The 20,448-nt window shown below is 40.0% G+C and overlaps 1 protein-coding gene across 4 annotated transcripts in view; it reads left to right on the top strand.

The window, feature by feature from the left end:
• The first annotated feature begins 5,133 nt into the window (after nucleotides 1-5,133).
• Nucleotides 5,134-20,448, top strand: part of LOC107376810 (gastrula zinc finger protein XlCGF57.1) — a 25,291-nt gene continuing 9,976 nt past the window's right edge. For 3 of the 4 annotated variants that reach the window (XM_070548143.1, XM_070548142.1, XM_070548140.1), the window contains exon 1: nucleotides 5,134-5,267. The gene's annotated coding sequence lies outside the window, so the exon portion shown is untranslated. Of the gene's footprint in view, nucleotides 5,401-20,448 lie in introns of all 4 variants that reach the window. The other variant, XM_070548141.1, reaches the window with a different exon arrangement.

Raw genomic sequence — 20,448 nt, 5'->3', positions numbered from 1 at the left:
AGAATCAGACCTTTCCCTCTCTCCGCAATTAATTGAGCCATTTTTTCAAAAAATTTCGGGCAATCTTCATTTGGTGCATAAATATTTAGTACTGTTAACTTAACCCCTTTTCTAATAACAGAATTATTACATTTCTTATTTGTAATTAAGATCCCAGAAATAGTTGGAGGTCTAACTGCTGCAGATAAGAATGTTTGTATGGTCTGTGCTAAAGAAAAGATACTAACAGGGATGGATTTAATTACTATGTTATACTCTTCTTGTGAAATCTTATTATATTTTTCTATGAAGTCTTTGTGAGATAAAATTCCACCATTAGTATTTAATAGATTATTCACAGTGTTTACATTACTTAATGACCAATTTTGTAGAAAGAGTGTTTTGTTTTTAAGTACTATATATGTATTGTTCCAAATAATACAATTGTGAGGAGAGAAGTTGTGTTTCTTAGTCAAAATAACACATAAATATATCCAGTAAAATATAATGCATTTCATTAACATGCATTTGTATTGGAAATGCTAATAACATTTAATTTCTGCTGCTAACAATGTAATTTAGGGTTGGCCCCCAAAATGCCTTGAAACGGCCCTGGGTGTGCGACTGAGTTTTGAAGGTGATCTGAATTGTATCACATGTAGAAATATTACATGTGTATAACTTATTGTTTTATACAGGTAAAAACGTGTAGTAGAGATAAATCTACCTACATTTTACTTTCAAGCTTTGTTTTCTTGTTTTTATTTAACTATATTTTCCTGTCCTGTCTGTCTCTCATCTTCCTGCATCGCCTCTAAACTCTCCAGAAAAACTGCAGCCTGGATTCTTACTTTTTCACCTCATCAGTTACTTTTAAGCAGATCAAAGGGATCTCCTGACCACAAAGCGGAGTGCGTGTTTCAATGCTGCGTCAGTGAGGTGAATTCACCGCAGCACACGATGAGCGGAGAAGGGGCGTGTCCAGGAAGTGGCCTGAGGTAGCACATGCCACCCTTGGAATCTGAGTGGCCACCCCAGGTGCCACCACACTAATTTACCTTTAAATAGGCTTTTCATTGTCTACAAAAGGCTTGGGGGTAAAACAAAAAAGCATAACCATTGGTGCCACCCATGCACAAAGTTGTGTCTCACCTGGGCCACCCCATTTTTAATAGATCTAGACACCCCACTGGAGCGGAGCGCGTCAGGAACGATTAAAAGACAGAATACCAGAGGATATGAACAGATATGAACGATCATGTGTTAATAATAAAGTTTTATTGGTTAATTGGATTAAATCAACAGGTTTTGTAATCTTTATCAGGATGTCCGTGGGATACTAACTGCTGTTCCAGGTGGCCGTGACATCACAAAAAGCCTGGATGAAAGTGGGTTCATATCCAGGAGGCAAAGGATTGCCCTTGTTCAAATACTGGTGTCTCATATGATGGAAAAGTTTGGGGAGAGGTAAACCAAGTCTAAATTTAAACCAATAAAATGTTACATATGAAGTTATGCAATGTTCTATTTGTACAGGCCAGCGACATCTGTTAAAGAGGCCCTGGCGGTGTCATTGGTGCAGATATTTCCATTATTAAATGACGGTACTGATTCTGGACATGTGAGTTTTAAGCCTATTTTATAAAACAATACCGCCAATTTGCCACAACTCTGAGACAGCATCAGGGAGTGTTTGGTTGTTTATAATTGGTCATACCATGGCGGTAATGTAGTACAATCGTGTGCTTTTTACAAAAGATTACACAATGGTGATTTGAAGGGGGTATGGTGCTGCGTCTGCGCCGCCACAGACTTTTGTTTAGCTTGGACATAACTTGTTTTTTAGTGCGATTAAAGCCACACTCCTTAAGTTTCTACAAAGCTGATGGGGTGGGACAAAGAGACTGGCTGTATAGTTTAGGGGCAAGGATATGAAATATTGCAAAGGGTGATTGGGTTCTATTTCTCCCCCCAGGAAATCTGGCTATCCAGAAGCCGCAAGGGTTTGAAAGATGACAAAACCCAGCAACAGGGTTCTTGGAAGAGAGGCTCAGAAATGTCAGAAAGAAGAGGGGGACTCTTGGACCCAGTGGAACCGGTGTGGCACAAGAGCCATGCAGGGCATACACCAGGTAATACAACTGTGATGATCATAATTTGAGTACCTGCACTTCTACTGAGAAATAGTTCCTAATTGTCTAAGATGGCAGCACTTCAGGGCTGTGGCAAATATTATTTTTGTAATCAAGTGAACCTGTGATTATTCTCCATTTAATCTGATTTAAAAAAATTTTTATGTTTATTTATGTTTATTTATTTAGCAGACGCTTTTATTCAAAGCGACTTACAATTTATAACCTATAGGGCATGTTGTGATCTGTGGGGGAAACTGGAGTACCCGGAGGAAACCCACGCATGCATGGGGAGAACACGCAACTCCACGCAGAAAGGCCACAGCCGAGTTTCGAACCTGCAACCTTCGTGCTGCGAGGCAACAGTGCTAACCACTGCGCCACCACAGCCAAAATCTTCTAATGACTCAAGCTTCTTTAAGAGCTATCACTCAAAATGGAAAAGATACCTATACCTGTAAAGATTATTTTCTATACGCTTTGTGTAGTTCTGTAGAATCAACTGTGCCAGAGGAGAGATGCCAACAGCAGAGAGAGTGGCTAAAACATAACTTGGAGCCCTTCACACAAGTGAAGGACCACATGAGAGAGACTGCTCTGTACAGAGCAAAATGGATCAGGTCCCATCATGCTAAGGGCATCAAAGATGTTACAGGACAGGTCAGTACCCTCGACTGACCTGTCCAGGCATGGTATGAATGTACAGGGACATATTGCACATAACTTTTTCTCCTATAGTTAATATAGTCTTTATGCAGATGACATCCAACTGTACATCTCCTTTAAGCCCCATGAGATGTCTAAGCTGCAGCTGTTACACACCTGCTTAGACTCTATCAAAACCTGGATGGCTGGGAGCTTTCTTCAGCTGAATGATCCTCATCTGTGCCCCAGACAAGCTGGTTCCCAAAGTCAGAGACTCTTGGTCAGCTTTCTCACACCAAACCTTCCGTCAGGAATCTTGGCGTGACCTTTGACCCAGCTCTCACCCTGGATTCTCATGTCAGTTCTCTTGTTCGCTCTTCCTTCTTCCATCTCAGGAACATTGCTAAGCTGTGTCCCATTCTGTCCCGCTCTGAACTTGAGACAATTCTCCACACCTTCATCTCCTCACGCTTAGACTACTGTAACTCTCTTTTCACGTGTCTGAGCAGAACCTCCCTGAACCGTCTACAGGTGGTTCAGAATGCCTGTGCTCGGCTTCTGACCAAGTCCTCCAAACACACCCACATCACCCCGCTTCTCCTCCAGCTTCATTGGCTGGCAGTCCAACACATTCTCACTCCCAGCACATCAAAAACAAACGTTTGGTCAGCCACCCTCCGCCTCAGACCCCTGACGCCAAAGTGCCCTTTTTCGTCACTTATGTGCGAAAAGGGTTTTTTCCCTTTTCTGACTGCAGATCCCAATGCAGCGTAAAACTAGAGATAAAATCAAAATAAAAGTAAAAGTAAAAATAGAGATATGTTCAGATTCGCCGCTGATTCTAACCTTACATCCACATTTTGTGAACTTGACAAATCTGCCCTAAGGCAGTGCAGGCTGATATTAGCTAAATGGAGTGAACCACGTCTCTCAAACTTTGCATTTAGGTAGGGAATTGTCTTTAGAAGATGTTAAAACTTTTATTTAGCTTACTCACCTCAGACTGGAGCCCGCCATGGTGGGGGAGCAGAGTCGGTGGGCTGCATCTATATCGTGGAAGAGCCACGGTGGGCACGGCCTCCCTCTTCAAACAGAGACGTGCAGAATCGCGGGTGAAATGCTGGTTGCAAACTACAGCACCAGGCGGGAGCTGAATGTTTTCCAGACACCGATTGTGCGCAACCACTGGCGCCTAATATCTAAGTCCAGCAGAAAGGAGTGCAACCCCACAGAGCCACCGCAACCATACTACACTACACCTTCTCACCATACTAACACGATATGGAGCACTAAACCCAAACTACTTTCCTAATTACACTAACAGCCAAACACTAACTAAACTACAATATCCAACAGCCAAGCTAACACTAAATAAGTATGTGTAACACCAAAAGCTATGCTAAAGACTAGGATATGCTAATGCTATATGCTAATGCTGAACTACCGCTAACCGTCCTACACTCGCTTGCAAATCCAACTCCCAACTCGCCACAAGGCGTGGCCGAGATGCTCGTTGCTTTTATAACTTTGACACAGAGCTGCTAGGTAGTACTCTACTGGTTTACGTAGTATCTTACTCTTTAGCCATTGGCTAAAATTTATTCAAAATAACTCAAATTCTATGTTTTAAGCTGAAGGTGGCGCTATACTGTGGTATTTAGGCAGAATTTTTTATTTTTAAAGAAAATACACCAAAATGCTAAAATAGTGAATACACACATTTAAAACACTATTAGACACTCATTCATACAGTTCATCAGCAAAAAAAAAGAGTTAATTTAGACGTTACTTGCTCTTTAAGCAGTGATGTATTAAACCTCCAGTTTTTGTTTGGTGGGATTGTCTTCTTGTTTACCAGAGTTAAAGAAACCGGAGCGTGGTCGCTGACAACTATGGGGTGTATCTCAGTGTCTGAAATGTCAGCCAACAATGAGCTGCTGATCAGAAAATAATCCAAACGTGAATGAGAGTGTGGACGCCAATTATCTATTAAAAGTGTCTCTTTATTAGGTTTTGGGATTAGTGTTATTAAACCTTGTTTCAAAGAGTGAGGTAATTCTTCATTATTTAAAGATTCATTATATACTGCCAAAAGGAATTTTGAAGTTTCTTCAGTAAACTTTTGGTAAAATTTGCCTGTGAGACCATCATAACTAGGAGATTTGTTTAGTTTAAGATTTTTAATTCCCCATTTTATTTCCTCGATAAGTAATGGTTCATCGCACTCTTCTCTTAGGGGGGTGCTTGCTTTTTTGACATCTTTAAGCGAATAAAAAAATATTGAACAACGATTCCTGTTGGGGGGGGGGGGGGGGGGGATGTAGCAGTGCGAAATACCTGCTCCAATTTTATTGGTCTAGAACAGTACGCCCTCCGTACGTAGGAGGGCGCTCCTGCTATAAAAGGGGAGCTCCTCCGGGGAGGAAGTAATTTCAGGAAACAGCTGGTTTTAAGTACCAGCCCGTGTCCTCAGGCTGCGTTTTTGGGGTGGTCGACTCTGCTCCAACTGTGGTATGTACCTGGATGGCTACTCTGTTTAGCACTAGAGTCTCAGACTGTGTTGTGCACTCTGCAGCTTGGGCAATTAATCAGTGTTGGGTGTGACATCATCGCTCGCCTTTGATATACAAAGCATTAGTAAACGGTACGTACCTTCTGCAGGTAGATAACCTATGAGTCAAACAATCTTAACATCAGCTCTTTGTAAAACCAGGGAAAGATTGAATCCGCTGACGTCGTTAGGTCCGTTTTAGGGGGGCTTCAGCCGCTGGGAGAACGCTCCGTGTTCTCACTACTCTGTAAACGATCGCAGGCAACGTGAAAGTTAAAGTTGAAAACAGAAGTTTAAGTAAAAACAGAAACACTCTAAAACTTTTCTGATGATTTTCTAAACAATTCTGTCGGAGATATACGTTTCTGAGACGAGTCTCTGTCTAAACATCACATACATTATTATCATCATTAAGCAGCAGGTGTGTTGAAGCTGTCATCAGCTAAGGGGCGGATGCTAAAGTGTATCAGGGGCAACAAGAAAGTTGTGGTCAGGCTGGAGATCACACCAGATTCGCTGCTGCAGGCGTGAATCTGTGGGTCTGCAGCATCCCCGTATTAACGTGACATCAGGACTTCCCATGTAAGGAAGGTCCGCTCACCTGCTCGTCAGATCATTATTTCCTCGCCATGATCTTTTATCTTCCCATCATCCTCCAGTCATCCAACTGGAACCAGTTAGTGTTCCTGATCATTCTCAGAATATTTCACGCCTGCTCTGGTGTTAAAAGTTAGCACATTTAAGTCCTAGTCAGGGGTGTCAAACATGTGGTCCGAGATGGTTGTGTAAACTTTATTTTCCTACTTTACAATGTAGAGTGAAAATAAACTTATCTTTGTGAGCAAGTTTTCTCTGTAATGAGTATAACTAAAACAAAGCAGCGCTCAAGGCTCACACAAGAACTTGAATCACATCCTGAAGTTGGCCGCCACTCAGGATGTGACTTCTGATATTGATGTGCTGGTGAAAGCTAAAAGATTTAAAGTAAAATGAGTCAAATATACTTTAAGTGCTGCATGAAACTGATCTAGCCATGGGATCTGTAAGCTCTTTGAATCGCTAAGGAATGATTTTTATTTTTTAAATTTTCAAGTACACTTCAGGTGTTGTACTTGTACTATTTTGGATACATTGTCCTCAGGCTACAACTTTGTTTTATATTGATTGTATTAAAACAAAGAAAACAATCTGAAGTTGTTTTTAATTTACCGGTCCAGCCAACTTGGTACTAGATTTCCCTCAATGTGGCCCCTGAGCTAAAATGAGTTTGACACCCCTGTCCTAGATCATATTTGTGCCTGTTCTGTCATTTTGAAGGATTATTATTTATGTGTTTTTACTACATTATGAGTAGAAATGCTAATAAAAACTCCCAATTATACAAACAAGTAAAACTGGAAAAATTAGAATCTGGTGCAAAGTCAGATTTATTTCAGTAATTCAACTAGACAGAGAGACTATTTAAAGGCTCAGGAACCCTTTGCAGGCGTTTTCTATTTGTAATTATAAATTTTAGTTGATTTGGGTCTTGTTTCATATCACACAGTGACATTTGATTAATTAAAATGCATTTTTTTATTAAAAGCTTTAGTTTTACAGTAATAACTATGTCTAATGTTTAATTCTATGTCTCATAATTTTAATTAAGTTTTGCTTTGAGAGCACATTTTCCTGAACGATTAAAATGCAATTAATTTAGATTAATTAATTACAAAGCCTCTAATTAGATTAAAAATTTTAATCAAGTCCCAGCCCTAATTTTTGTATATACTGTTATTTTGTCTTGTAATTGTTAGTTACATACTCCTTTATTCCATATCATATCAGTGTTATTCATATATTAAAACTGTCAACTGCACACTCATTTGGCAGAATAAAAGTTTGACAATTATTCATTTGTTCTTTGTCATATTTCAGTAACATTTATAATCAAGCAAGTTGTAATTAAACAAATTAAACAAATGACTGCAACATTTCCCCATGTTAAGTGCAGTAGACTGAAACGAATAGCTTTATTTGGAAATATAACATATCTAATTTTTAATGGACTTACATAAAATCTTTCTTCAACATAGACCCCACTAATTAACTGATTAAGTGTTTTTTTTTTATAAAAAGAGAGAAAATGCACAAAGGTAGGAAAGGAAAAGAAAGTGATAAAAAATAGGTTTTGTTAAATGTTCTTCATATAAAGAATTAATTGACAAAGTTTTTACTGTAATTCTCAATTTGTACTTGTATTTCTTGTTTTGTAACAGGAAATTTTCATTTTGTACATGTATTTTTTATTTTGTAAAATCAAACTTTTATTTTGTACATGTACTACTCATTTTGTAACATCAAACATTCATTCTAAAAAACATGAAACTTTCGGTTTTTACCTAGCGGACTTCAAAAATAAAAAAAATCAAGGTACAAGTTTGAAATCAAAACACACATTTCATTCTACAGGTACAAACCTCAAATCTACAGTGTTGCGAATCTTTTTGTCTCAATTCTAGCGTCAATGGGAGGAACTTGGGTGGAACCAATGAGAGCACGAGTCTTAGCTACCAGTCACGTTTCTCGAATTCCTGTCCAATCATCGGGAGAGGAGGGCAGGGTTCTGTCAGAGCTGTAGAAAGAGAGTTACGACACTCTTTGAACTCACCGACTCGCGGTCACGTGGTTCATGGAGCTGACCCCCAAATTCCACTACCGTTCCACTACATGAGCGAACATTTCACAGCGCCGTAAGTCAGTTTGAACGGCGTATGGTGGGACAAATCACAAAAATTTAATATAATGATAATCACATTTCCCCTGGCCATTTGTGGTAATTATTGAATAATATTATATATAATATTATATATTATGTCCTAACTCCTTTACAAAGTAGCCTATTTATATTTTTCCGAGCATTTGTAGGAAGACAAACACCCGTGACTGTTCTACATTACAGGAATATGACAGTCCTAACACACTGTAGAACACATTTAGACCACATACATTACTATAATATATTATAGCAATACATTTGATGTAGTAATGCAACACACTGCTCTAATATAAGCATATTTAATAACTAAGTCCTACAAGAAGCCCTAAACTCGAGTTGTAATATCCATTTTAAAGTGTTTATTGAAAGCTAGAATTCTGCTCCAGCTTACCTTGAAGAAAATATGTAGCTGTTTATGCTTTGAATGATGATCTATTATGTTCAGTAGAATACATTTTACAATCATTACTTTATATTTTTATGTGAAGACAGTACATGCATCTATAACCCAGTTTATATGGTTTCTATAGCAACTAATTAAAAATAAATGTTCAATAAAACTGTATAGTTCATCACAGTAGATAAAAGTGTTATTTGTGAAAAAATGAACACCAAACTTGTACAACATGTATAATAGCATTTTAATAAAGCATTTTACCAACATTATGTTTAGTCATTACATATGCACAAATAAGCTGAATCATTAATTATGAGCAATGTACCCAAGACCTAATGAAACTCTTTTGAATTACTTTATTTTGATTATTATTAAAATAAAATTTGTCCATGTTAAAATCTGAAATGACTAATTTTAGGATTGGATAGAATTTTGAAATGTAAGTTTACATCTCCATTTTTGGTTTAGTTCAATATTTCTATATGTACAAAAACTATATTATAATAATCCCTGTATAGGTTGATCATCTTACCCTGGTTGGCTGCGCTGCATATACAGTGTTCCCACACGTCCTGGAAAACCTGGAAAATGATAGTCCACTCTACAGGCACATTTTGAGGAGGGACAGTTTACTAAGCTTAGGCAAGGCAAGGTGAGACTCAGGGCTGATGCTGGTCCAACCCTGTTTGCTCATCGCCCTGAACCAAGGAGGAGGAAGGATCCCACAGTGGGTAGTACAGCAGAACCACAGCATGTTGATCCACAGACCAGTGACCACACTGTACTCAAGTAAACTGTGGTACAAATCTTTTGAAACATTAGACATTTGTATTTATTTTATTTAAAAATGATTCTTTACTCTTAACAGTGCCATTATAATTCCATGTTGTCGTTCTTTTTAAAACACAGAAACAGTTTTGTTTACCTGTTTTGTCGCTACGTTTCGCCGGCAGCTGCAGGCTTCTTCAGGCTGACGCTGATGGTGGCGCGTCACTTCCTTCTCAGTTTATCCGCGGGCAGCAGAGGACGTTGTTGCCCTCTACTGCCCGCTCTCCCCTCTCCGACGATGCAGTCCCATGCCCGGTCCAACGTGTAAACTCCATCGTCCCTGTTCATGGTCCCACATCCACGTCTCCTTATCTTGATTGCTTCTTTAATCCATCTTTTGTATTTCTGTTGTTCGGTGTTTATGGTCCTTGTGTTGTCCCAGTCCATTATATGGTTTTCTCTTATGCAGTGATCTGTTGCGGCTGACTTCTTTATTGTACTTTCTGCTTCTTCTTTTGCTGCTTTTGTGTGTTTTCGACTTGCTTCTTTCTCGCACTCCTTTCTATGTTCTCTTGTTCGTGTGTTGAGTTGGCGTCCAGTTTCTCCTATGTATGTTTTATTGCAGAGTTTGCATGGGATTTCATAAATGACTCCACATTAAAGTCCAGCTGGTATTTTGTCTTTTGGGTGCACTAGTCTGTTTCTAACTGTTGTGTATGGCTTTGTTGGTGTGTTTATGTTGTGTTTTTTCATTGTTGCTCTTATTTTTTCTGTTATGCCTCTGATGTATGGTAGTGTTATCACTGGTTTTGGTTCTTGTCTTTCTGGGTTTCTGGTTCTTTGCTTAGATTGTTCTGTTCTTTCTGTTTTTGTTTGCCGTTTTCCTTTGTTTATCGCCCATGTCGGGTATCCGCAGGTCTTTAAAGCATGTTGTGTTTGTCCTCTTGTTTACGGTCTCTTTCTTCTGTTATTATGTATGTTCGGTGATATAATGTTCTGATTACTGACATTTTGTGTATGGTGGGTAGGGCTGGGCGATATAACGATTTTAGACCGTTTTACGATCTACACATCTGACGGTCTGTCATTTTTGAGAGACCGTTTTATCACGATTCACAGCTCTGCTGTTGAATTTCTGCCTCTGAATGAAAATGGAACTTACCTCAGGCGAATGACACGCCTTTGTTTGACCCTTAACCAATCAGAGTGAGTCATAGTAATATATTAGTGCCCCGCTTGTTTTCACTTGTGTGTGAACAAACATGGCTTCGCCGTGGCTGAGCGACAACGAGGTTTTCGTTCCGAAGAGGAACGCAGGGTTTCCTTAGCGCGCGGCGCTAACAACTTAGTGACGTGACATGTCTCGGAGAAAGCGTAAAAACTTGTTGGACGCTTCTTCTGAAGCAGGAAAATAACACCGCTTCTTAAGCAGAGCACGACGCCGCCTCGTCCACCCTCTGCTGAGCCGGTGTCGGTACCGGACTGAGCTCGGTCACTGGGTCGTTGGAGCTGTCCCTTGACTGCCTGATGGAAAACCAGCGGGTTTCATCAGACTCGTAGTTTCTTGTTTTTGCTGGGACCCCCTGTATTTTACCGCTCCCTCCTGCAGTCTTCCCCTATTAACATTTAAAATGATTCTGTAAATCCGTGTATCAATAGAAACAATCTCTGCCTCTGCCAGCTGCAGTAAATGTAGTCTCCAAATAATAAGAGGTGCATTCATCTGTGTATCTCCTTTGACCCGCATTAGTGATATTTTCAGCACCAGAACAGGGAAGCAAAGAAAGATTCCTGAGTTTGTTAGTAATTTTATTTATTAGGTTCATCTAACCTGTTCTATTTTTCTCTGAAATGAGATCAAATCAGTGCTTCTATGGGTTGTCTCCACTCTGCACTGGAAATTTTTACTTTATTTAGAGACTTGTTGCAGAAAATATTCAGAATGCGCAGTTTTTTGCTACCACAAGCGATCTCTGGTCCAGCCGCACATCAGAGCCGTATTTGAGCTTAACTATCCACTACATGAGCAACTGGGAGCTACATAGTATTTTGAACAAGTTAATGTTTGCACAATATGTTTGCAATTGACATGTTTGCACTTTAAATATGTTTACGATTTTAATTTATGTTTACGATTTTAATTTATGTTAAGTTACTTGAAAAACGAGAAACAGATTTTTGTAATTGTTTCTCTCAGGGCTTTTATCATCTCTGGTGTGAGTTTAAAATATAAGTGTGTTAGCACTGTGTTGATTATCCCTAATATGAATAAATGTTTATTTATTCAATGTTTCTCTCCTTTAATACGCAATTGAAGTTAAGCTATTCATGGATAAAAAATCGTGATAAAATCGAAATCGTGATAAAATATTGGAAAAATCGTGATATTCTATTTTTGCCATATCGCCCAGCCCTAATGGTGGGGTGTTCTGACACAGCCTGATGTTAGCTGCGGGGGCTGTTTGGAACTATTCGAAGCTACGTAAACCACGTGACCCCCGCATTCCATTCTTTCCATAGGAGTGTTGTAACTCTCTACAGCTGACAGAACCCTGCCCTCCTCTCCCAATGATTGGACAGGAATTCGAGAAACGTGATTGGTAGCCAAGACTCTTGCTCTCATTGGTTCCACCCAAGTTCCTCCCACTGACGCTAGAATTGAGACAAAAAGATTCGTAACTGTAGATTTGAGGTTTGTCGTCGTCGTCTTCCTCCGCTTATCCGGGTTCGCGTCGCGGGGGCAGCATCCCAACTGGGGAGCTCCAGACCGTCCTCTCCCCGGCCTTCTCCACCAGCTCCTCCGGCAGGACCCCAAGGCGTTCCCGGACCAGATTGGAGATGTAACCTCTCCAACGTGTCCTGGGTTGACCCGGGGGCCTCCTGCCAGCAGGACATGCCCGAAACACCTCCCCGGTAGGCGTCTAGGAGGCATCCTGACCAGATGCCCAAACCACCTCAACTGGCTCCTTTCGATCCGGAGGAGCAGCGGTTCTACTCCGAGTCCCTCCCGAATGTCCGAGCTCCTCACCCTATCTCTAAGGCTGAGCCCGGCCACCCTACGGAGGAAACTTATTTCGGCCGCTTGTATCCGCGATCTCGTTCTTTCGGTCATTACCCAAAGCTCATGACCATAGGTGAGGATTGGGACATAGATTGACCGGTAAATCGAGAGCCTGGCTTTCTGGCTCAGCTCCCTCAGCTCCCTGAGGTTTGTACCTGTGGAAATGAAATGTGTGTTTTGAGAGTTTTGATTTCAAACTTGTACATTGATTTTTTTTTATTTTGGAAGTCTGCTAGGTGAAAACCGAAAGTTTCAAGTTTCTGAATGAATGTTTGATGTTACAAAATGAGTAGTAAATGTACAAAATAAAAGTTTAATTTTACAAAATAAAAAATACATGTACAAAATGAAAATTTCCTGTTACAAAACAAGAAATACAAGTACAAATTGAGAATTACAAGTTAGAAAACTAAAGTTACAAGTTACGAATCCAAAGTTACGTGTCTTGAAACATGTTCCAAGTTACAAAACTTGGTACAAGTTACACTGAATATTGTCCCAATCCTAGCTCCATACTGTAGCAGGATGATGTCTTGCACTTGCCACAAATTCACTAAATGCAACAAAAAATCACTAAGCGCAAAAACAAATCACTAAACGCAAAAACAAATCACTAAGCGCAAAAACAAATCACTAAACGCACAACAAATTGAAAAGCGCAACAACAAATTCACTAAATGCAACAAAAAATCACTAAGCGCAAAAACAAATCAATAAATAAAAAAAAGTTAAAGTCCCATTAGTTGTCACACACACAGGTGTGTGTGCGAAATGTATTCTCCGCATTTGACCCATCCCTTGGGGGAGCGGTGAGCTGCAGACAAGCCGTGCTCAGGAACTATTTGGTGGTTTAACCCCCCAATCCAACCCCCTTAATGCTGAGTGTCAAGCAGGAAGGCATTGGGTCCCATTTTTTCAAAGTCTTTGGTATGACCCGACCAGGAATCGAACCCCTGATCTCCCAGTCTCAGGGCAGACACTCTACCACTAGGCCACTGAGAAAGGTAAACGCACAGCAAATTGAAAAGCACAACAACAAATTCACTAAATGCAACAAAAATTCACTAAGCGCAAAAACAAATCACTAAACGCACAACAAATTGAAAAGCACAACAACAAATTCACTAAACAAAAAAACAAATCACTAAACGCACAACAAATTGAAAAGCACAACAACAAATTGAAAAGCCTAACAACAAATCACTAAACTCACAACAAATTGAAAAGCGCAAAAACAAATTCACTAAATGCAAAACCAAATTAAAAACCACAAAAACAAAAAACAAACCGGAAGAGGTAGGTACCAATGCTGCAACAACAGGCATCACTGATTGGATGATGGATCCGTTGGCCTTTTGAAACGAAAGTTGTTCTGCCGAACGTGGTTATGTGAAAGAGCAGTCAGCGGGTGTGTCCGAATCCACAGGCAGGATGCTTATGAGTACGGGTCCTCGCCGGTCTAGCAAGGCCGGGTCCTTGTCAGACCGCTAAGACCAGAACCCAGCGGCTCTGAATTCAGACAGTCTGGCCTTCACTTCTACTGTGGCCCGTAGGTCCCGTCAGAGCCGTGGCGGCAGCTACACTCAAAGGAAAAATGCTAAAGCTAGCGAGTATTAAGGAGCTACAGCAGCTTCACGTCCATCAGCAGAGTTTGTTCACAACCGTTTTCAGGTAAAGTAACTTTGTTTTTTCTACAAGCTTTCAGGACGTACATGTTAACTTTAGATGGTTTCATGTATGTTTTAAGCTACAGAATGAACTTGTTAAACATACACAACACATTACTGCAGAGTATTATTATGTAGGTAATTAATATAAACCAAATGCATTATAAATGTTGAATGCAGTAGGATGTTTTCTAATGTAAATTGGACCTTAGAACTTATTTTGCATCAAATGGGGGTAAAATGTTTTAAAAAACAGGCTTTTTAATAAAATAGAATTTAAGTGTTTTCAATGTGCATTTGTTTATTCAACTTAATAATGGTTAGATCTGTCTTAAAAATGTCAGTTCTCTGTAGTTTTCCCTGCTGCTTTTCTTTAAACTGAACAGAACCAGTGTACTGCAGGTTATAGGTTTTGTTTTACATTTTCCAATAAAAAACCTCTTTTTTTTTAAATCTATTACAGGTCAGCATGCACGGTCTGTGCTGCACATCTGCCTCTGTGCTGGTGAAGTTGTGGGTCTGGAGGATGAGCGTGAGGAAAGATGTGTGTGGAGGAGGTCAGTGGTGCTCTGTCCTGGAGGAGGTACCAGCAAACCACCACTAACAGCCAAGTCATTTATGTAGGAACCTCTATTAAAAACAACACTGTGGTTTTATTTGCTGAAGAGTCACAATTGTTATACCAGTGGATCCATAAACCATCTCCTCATTTCATATTTCTGAATACATCTTACAGATGTAACAGCCGTCGTCTGAGCCAGCCCAGCAGGTCCTGTAGATGAACGATGGAGTGGACAGTGAGAGGAAGCGTCCCAAAGCTCTCTCTGCAGACCGTCCTGTATGATGTTCCTCTGGCCAGAAACGTCCAGCCACGGGTCTGCTCCAGCCCTCCATCCACGTCTGGATTCTCCTGCAGCAGATCCAGCTGCACTGTTAAAGACTTCCTGCTCACTCAGTTTAAATAAATGATCCAGGAAGAGTCACTCGGGTTAATCCTGCTTTAACCGTACATAACTGGTCCATACTGGTTTTGATCTGTAAATATGTGTAACCTATTATAAATAATCTTGTCTCCTTACCATCTTTTCATTTTCTGTTCATGTAACATGTTCAAAAACATCTAATAAAATTGGTGATAAAATCAATGACCAGAAAGAGTTATTAGTATGTGTTTTAGTAAATGTGTTCAAATATCAAACAGCTAAATAACATCAACATGATGACAGTAGAAGGCCTCTCTCCCAGGATGACCAACAGGTAAAGCCTCTGCTGACCCTGGACACCTGCAGTCCTACAGAGAAAATCATAGACCACAGGTGACAAAAAGGCAATAAACACATTTTTACATTTACAGTAATCCCTCGTTTATCGCGGTAGATGCGTTCCAGACCTGGCCGCGATAGGTGAAAATCCGCAAAGTAGGGACTCCCAGCATGCCCCTCGCGGGGATTCCCTCCACGTCGCACCTACGTCACAAACCGCGGCTATAAACGGAAGTCGCCTTTCCAGCTCACCACTCGGTCATCGTTTCTTCAGATTCATGATCAGTTTCCAACCTACCGATCAATCTAACAAACTATCAGCTCATAGTAAGTTATCTTACTTACTTCTGGAAAGCCCGGCATTTCCGTGTCAACTTCGTTGACGCTCGAACGCTCGGGTTTCCTAGATCAGCCAGCGTTTCACCGACGCTATCACTTCCGCGTCTGTGAAACCACTTGTTTTTTTTAGTTTTATTACAAAAAGTGCATTTTATGATGAAATTGATGCGAAAAAAAACAAGAATTTCTTGATATTTCGCATAGAAAAATACCGCGAATCAGTGAAAAATACCGCGAATCTGAGAATTCCCCCTGAAAAATGCTCCAAAGAAAAAATCCGCGAAGCAGCGAGTCCGCAATGAACGAACCGCGAAGTAGCGAGGGATTACTGTATCCACATGAGAAGAAAAAACTTTTATTCTTCACACAAACACTTTTTACTTCATTAAAACGTGTCAGCTGTGTAAATCCCTGAATGTAAAACTACTTTTCACAGAAGAACTTCTGTGGCTGTGTGTGTAAACAGCTTCACTCTTCACCTCTAAGCTTAATAAAAACGCTTCTTTGCTCCGTTGTCCTTAAAACAAATGACAAGTTTAATTCGCCACACACACACACACACACACACACACACACACGGGGGAATAACTGGGACCCGTGATACAAACTCGTTCTGGCTGATTTTTGCCTAAAATGTAATTTTAAAAACAAATATACAAACAAAAAATGTCTAAACTGAACCACTTTAAGCTTTTTAGATTTCTACGGCTAGTTTTTAACAAACTTACGTTTAAAATTTCGTAGCTCTCCCCATTTTCTCTTTCTGTTGAAAATCCACAGCCTGCACGCAAAGCATGCTCGGATAGCCTTGTTCTGTGAGGATACAACAGACCCGTCCTCGAAATGTGGGAGGACGTGAGAATGAGTATTCTTGGAATTCGGACAGTACTCGTCGCTGCGCTGTGACGTCATCGACCTCAAAATGCACTCTTACAAGCATCCTTCCCGTGGATTCACAACGTGTGAATCACTGGTAATGTTCTTGTTTGTCAAAATGCGTTACGCAGAACAACTTCCAGTTCAAAAGGCTAACGGATCCATCATCCAATCAGTGATGCCTGTTGTTGCAGCATTGGTACCTACCTCTTCCGGTTTTTTTTGTTTTTGCGCTTTTCAATTTGTTGCGTGTTTTGTGATTTGTTTTTGCGTTTAGTGAATTTGTTGTTGCGCTTTGTGATTTGTTTTTGCGTAAAGTGAATATGTTTTAACGTTAAGTACCTACCTTTTCCGGTTTGTTTTTTTGTTGTTGTGCTTTTCAATTTGTTGTGCGTTTAGTGATTTGTTTTTGAGCTTAGTGATTTTTTGTTGCATTTAGTGAATTTGTTTTTGTACTTTTCAATTTGTTATGCATTAAGTGATTTGTTGTTGCGTGTTTCAATTTGTTGCGTTAAGTGATATTTTTTTGTGGTTTGTACTTCAGGGCCACCGTAGAAATTGCCCTTTGCAAAACCAAAATCAGCAATAGGAACCAACTACAGCTCCGTTCCGTCCTCTGCTTCAGACGCATATCATAATAAAATACTCCAATAATATCTGTAGAACATTTCATAGCTAGTCTGGTGTTATGGTAAAGCTGCAGCAGCTGCTTGTTTTCTCCATGGACTGGATCTGTCCTCAGCTGATGTCATTAATGTCATGTGTTGTTCTGAAGCAGCATCTTCATCAGCTCTCCTGCTTTGTTTCTATTGCAGCTGTTAGCTAAACATGCTAAGTAACGCCTGAGGATCGGTCAGCTGTGGCTGAGTCATCGTGTTTGCTCCACATGGATCTGGACAGGATGAATATGTGTGTGTGTGTGTGTGTGTGTGTGTGTGTGTGTGTGTGTGTGTGTGTGTGTGTGTGTGTGTGTGTGTGTGTGTGTGTGTGTGTGTGTGTGTGTGTGTGTGTGTGTGTGTGTGTGTGTGTGTGTGTGTGTGTGTGTGTGTGTGTGTGTGTGTGTGTGTGTGTGTACACAATTTTAAGGTGGCCCAGCAAGAAGCTGCATTAACAAATGAACAGATTTTTTCTAACAGCATATATAAAACTGAGGGCTACAGGTGAATGTGACCCTGGTCAGCAATCTAAAACAGTAATGATGTAACTAGGGCTGAAACGAATATTCAATAACTTCCTCGATTTTTTTTAAAAAATATTTTATTTTACTGATTCAAGGCTTTGTTAAATGCATGCACTTGCAAGTGGAAACATTTTACAAGGACACATTTTACTGACGTACAACATTGGTGATCACAGCGCTATGGAGGAAGATGGAGATTAAAGGGACATTATGGAAGTTTGACATCCAAAACATGTATAGAAATAATAAATTTCTTCTTCATACATTATCCTGCAATGCCCTGGTCCTGGAGAATGAGCCCTGGCATTTTTACTGTGATTGCCTGTTTTTCTGTAAAATCACAGAAAAAGAGAGATGCTCGGGTCGAGCAGGCTGCTTCATGCGCGTTCACGCTCAGGCATAGCCCGTAGCATTTGCTATCAGTAGCTTTAGCAGCAGAGAGCGAGGTAGTGCCAACTATCATCGACTTTGTCGCTGTTCCTAACGCCTAGTGATGAACCTAGCTACATTTCTGAGGACCCTTAGCTACTTTCTTCTAGATATTTCCTGCAAATTAGCAACAAAATAGCCATTTTCGCTCCGAACCATTCTTTGAACGTTGTTTTAGCTGTCATCAAGAATATAAATGTTACAGATACCAAAGATGTCGTTGGTGCTTTAGCTCACCTAGTTAGACGTCGGACTCTCGTGCAGGAGACCCAAGTTTGATTCTGGATGTGAACATAGTTTATTTAGAGTTTCTTTTTTACATTAATGGTATTTTTTTTTACAGTAAGATGCCCAAATTTTTATTTGAGACTCGCCAAACGGCATTGCATTCACAGATGAAAAAGATGTGGGTTCAACTTTCATGTTGGAACAATTTTTCAAGCAAGGGAAGGGAATGATCTGAGCATGCAGGAGGACTGACCCATCTTAAACCTTTGTCGGCTGTGCTGAAGAGAAAGGTACAGAACCAAATTATTTAATTAATTAGCTGTGCGTTCTCCTGTCCTCTGTCCTCCGGGCCACACACACACACTTATTTTCGTTAAGGAGTGTGCACGTACAGCATGCGCACCTCGTGCACGAGCCTACTATTGAAGCTGCCGTTATGCTTTTGGCCTGAAGGGGCAATCGCAATCATAACAATTCAAAACTCCGTAAAGTCCCTTTAAGACAAAGAGAAAAACTCTTGCAAAAGAGGTCCAAAGTTTGGGACTGTTTTAAATGAAAAAGAAATGAAAACACAGTCGAGTGTCTCCACTGTAAAACGGAGCTGTCTTACCACAGTAGCACAACTTTGATGCTAAGTTACCTTAACGGGAAACATCTGCTGTCCTCGACCAGTGTCATGGGTGACTCCACGACCAGGTAGGCTCATGCTAATGAGTAGGATGCTCATTTCCATTTATTGAATTAAATTACCAATAAGATGTGATATTCCATATAAATATGAATGATCAATCTTATTGATCTTTGAATATTTGATTTAATGTTACCTTTAGGTTCTTTGACTATTCAGGGAAAACACTTGTATTAATTTAGACAGAGTCAAGGGTATAGTTATAAAAATGAAATTAATTCCATTTTTCCAAACTAATGATTATACATGACAAAGTAATAATTAAAGCTGCTTTCCGGAGTTTTCCCCTTTCAGGAATTATGTATGATTTTTCAGAAATCCGTAAAAGTGATGTACTCTGATAAAATGTAAGCGATACGTCTTATTTTATTTATTTTATTGACACCCCTGGCTTAGATGCTTCAAATTTAAGGAATACAGCTGATGCAGAGTTGATGAACTTTTCAAGGACAAGTAAGTCTCTAAAAAATAAATATATGAGAACACAACATGACATGAGAATAATACTCGTAAAACAGCGTGTTTTAGCTCTGTTTGTTGGCTGCAGAAGCACATTTATAAACAGAAACGTGAAGTCGCCATCTTAAAAACCAGAGCAACAGATTTTTTTGTGTTATATGCTTGTCAGCCACTAGATGGTGCCACCGGATAACAGAAATACTCCGGAAAGAAGCTTTAAATGATGGTTGTACAGGATAACAGATAATGAACGAGATGATGGAATATAAGCTAGATGTTTTAGCTAAACTATGCAATTAAAATATTTTATGTAAATTAGGAACATTTCATCAGCTGTGACCCAAACGTACATTCCTTCTGCTCAGTGTAAACCTGAACTGGTCACCTGCTTGTGTGAAACCAGATGTCTATAGGGAGCTTGCTGAAGAGGCTATAGTCTTAAGGTTCTGGACTTTTGCCCCAGACAGGTTCATGGCATCACTGGTGACTGGATTCGAAGCTGTTGCTGAATAACGAGCGCTACTTCAGCTAAAGCTGTAAAATCAGCAAACATTTCTGCACAATGTCCAATTTTCCAGCTCCTCTTCAGCGCGCCGCCTGCATGCACTGTCAGCAGCGAGGTGTGGAGAAAGTGTGAGATAACGCTCAGATGCGCTGATGAAAATTTGTTGATTGTAACCTCCCACGGTCTCCATGTGTAACATGTTAAACAAATGCGCACCTGCATGAGTCGTTAACAAATTAACTAACGGCCAAACAAATAAATAAACAAACTGCCTCTTGTAAAAGCTACCGTAACGACTCAGCCCATCGTCAATGATCACATAATTAGTCCCATCGTCTATGGAACCAGGATTGGGACAATATTACATGTAACTTTTACCAAGCTTTGTAACCCGTAACATGTTTTGTAACTGTAACTTTCATTTTGTAGCATGTAATTCTCGTTTTGCAACACGTAACCTTTGGTACGTAACATGAAACTTTCATTTTGTAACTTGCAGCAATTAATCAATGTGCAAGTTTCAA

Source organism: Nothobranchius furzeri, chromosome 2, assembly GCF_043380555.1.
Source record: "Nothobranchius furzeri strain GRZ-AD chromosome 2, NfurGRZ-RIMD1, whole genome shotgun sequence".
Classification (NCBI taxonomy): domain Eukaryota; kingdom Metazoa; phylum Chordata; class Actinopteri; order Cyprinodontiformes; family Nothobranchiidae; genus Nothobranchius; species Nothobranchius furzeri.
This window is presented reverse-complemented; position numbering and strand designations above follow the sequence as displayed.